The sequence below is a fragment of the Daphnia pulicaria genome, unplaced genomic scaffold (genome assembly GCF_021234035.1).
Source record: "Daphnia pulicaria isolate SC F1-1A unplaced genomic scaffold, SC_F0-13Bv2 h1tg000248l, whole genome shotgun sequence".
NCBI lineage: Eukaryota > Metazoa > Arthropoda > Branchiopoda > Diplostraca > Daphniidae > Daphnia > Daphnia pulicaria.
In genome coordinates, this window is record NW_025804917.1 from 1 (window position 1) to 2,500 (window position 2,500).

At 49.5% G+C, this 2,500-nt stretch overlaps 1 non-coding gene across 1 annotated transcript; it reads left to right on the forward strand.

Moving 5' to 3' along the window:
- The first annotated feature begins 2,268 nt into the window (after positions 1–2,268).
- Positions 2,269–2,421, forward strand: LOC124320104. Its single transcript, XR_006913769.1, has one exon. It is a non-coding gene; the product is annotated as a 5.8S ribosomal RNA (ribosomal RNA).
- The last annotated feature ends 79 nt before the right edge of the window (positions 2,422–2,500 follow it).

The window sequence follows — 2,500 nt, forward strand, 5'->3', positions numbered from 1 at the left end:
GTGCTCAAAGCAGGTGTATCCCAACGCCTGAATATCGCAGCATGGAATGATGGAATAGGACCTCGGTCCGATTTTGCTGGTCTTTTACTTTTGGACCCGAGGTAATGGTCAATAGAGACGGACGGGGGCATTCGTACTGCGGCGACAGAGGTGAAATTCTTGGACCGCCGCAAGACGAACAACAGCGAAGCATTTGCCAAGAATGTTTTCCTTGATCAAGAACGAAAGTTAGAGGTTCGAAGGCGATCAGATACCGCCCTAGTTCTAACCATAAACGATGCCAACCAGCAATCCGTCGGAGTTACTCCAATGACTCGACGGGCAGCTTCCGGGAAACCAAAGTCTTTGGGTTCCGGGGGAAGTATGGTTGCAAAAGCTGAAACTTAAAGGAATTGACGGAAGGGCACCACCAGGAGTGGAGCCTGCGGCTTAATTTGACTCAACACGGGAAACCTCACCAGGCCCGGACACTGGAAGGATTGACAGATTGAGAGCTCTTTCTTGATTCGGTGGGTGGTGGTGCATGGCCGTTCTTAGTTGGTGGAGCGATTTGTCTGGTTAATTCCGATAACGAACGAGACTCTAGCCTGCTAAATAAGGTGACGGGTTTTATCAATTGAAACCGAAGGGAGTACGGAGGCGTCGGGATCAGGTGGCGGCGATTCGGGTCTCGGTGGGACTGGTTCCTTTAGTGAGGCAATCTCTCGGCTTGGTTTCGTTGTGCTTTGTTCGTCGGGTGTACGGCCTTCACGGGTTGGTTGCCTGGCGGATGAGGTATGGCGGGGCTTTGTCGGGAATGTCTCGCGGGGGCTGGCTCTATTGTTATTCGGTCGTCGTCATCCCCGGCGATACCTTCTGCTCTCGCGTCCGTCACGCAGTCTTCTTAGAGGGACAAGCGGCGTCCAGCCGCGTGACAGTGAGCAATAACAGGTCTGTGATGCCCTTAGATGTCCTGGGCCGCACGCGCGCTACACTGAAGGAATCAGCGTGTTTCACTCTCCCTGTCCGAAAGGACCGGGTAACCGGCTGAACCTCCTTCGTGGTTGGGATTGGGGACTGCAATGATCCCCATGAACCAGGAATCCCTAGTAGGCGCGGGTCACTAGCCCGCGTCGATTACGTCCCTGCCCTTTGTACACACCGCCCGTCGCTACTACCGATTGAATGATTTAGTGAGGCCTTCGGACGGGCTTGTCGGGGGGTGCCGTCGAGTGGGGAGCAATCTCTGCCCGTGCGGTGCCTACAACGGCGAGACTGAAAGATGGTCGAACTTGATCCTTTAGAGGAAGTAAAAGTCGTAACAAGGTTTCCGTAGGTGAACCTGCGGAAGGATCATAAACGAACAAGACAAATGTTTTGCGCATATGGCTTTGGTTGAGCACGAAACAACTAAAAGTTGCAAAACAAAAAAAACCCCATCAAAAGTCTTTCGGCGTAAGACATCGTATGAACTATGTGTGGGTTTGACGGAAGAAAATCATTTATTTTGAACGGGTATCAGGCGCTCTGATGCGCGGTGGTTTAAAGCGGATTCGCCTTTTCAAATTGATTTTTCTTTCCTCTCGGCTCAAAAAAAAACACAAAGTCTTTCGATTTGGTCTATGGCCGTGAGCAAATTCTTCTGCTTCGATGGTGAATGTCTCTATAGATTCATTCGACCTTTAGCGGCGCTCACAGTGTTGACGTTAGTAGAGTGAAGAATACGATAGCCCGCCTGGGCCGCGAGTACCGAAGGAACAATAAGGAGATTTTATAAAGTCTTAGTCCCTAAATCAAACACTTTGAAAAATAAAAACTCGGTGGATGGAGAGTCGGAAAAAAAAAAAACATCAAGATTTTGAACGGGTATCAGGCGCTCTGATGCGCGGTGGTTTAAAGCGGATACGCCCAATCGAAATTGTTTTTTTTTGTTTCTCTCTTCGTCTTCGGGATTTTTTGATTCTCGGTGGGGGACGAAAGTGTGAGACTTTACTCTGGACGTTCTTTTCGGGCGTAGATACTCGTGGTTGCGTGCGTGTGCGTCGTATAGACTAACACTCCAAAGCCCGACACTATGCCGTTGAAAACCGAATGTTTTTTAAGCTTGCCCTTCGCCCTCTCGATGAAGTAGGAAGAATTCAAAATCACAATAACACACTAAACCCAAATTCTAGTACGAGTGTTTATCGGAACATTTTCTTTCTGGCTTTCTTTCTCCGCCCTCGCATTCATTTGCTTGGGCGGGTTGGAGAAAAAGAGAGAAGAAAACGAATATGTCGTTTTATATACGACCCTGAACGGTGGATCACTAGGCTCGTGGATCGATGAAGAGCGCAGCAAAGTGCGCTAATCCATGCGAACTGCAGAACACATGGAGCATCGAAATCTTGAACGTAAATGGCGGCCCAGCTTCTCGCTCGGGCCACATCTGACTGAGGGTCGGTCGAATGATGAACGAACAGAGATTTTTTCAGTCTTGGTTTTGCATGTTGGGTCGCGGCGAGATTTATTTTTCACCCGG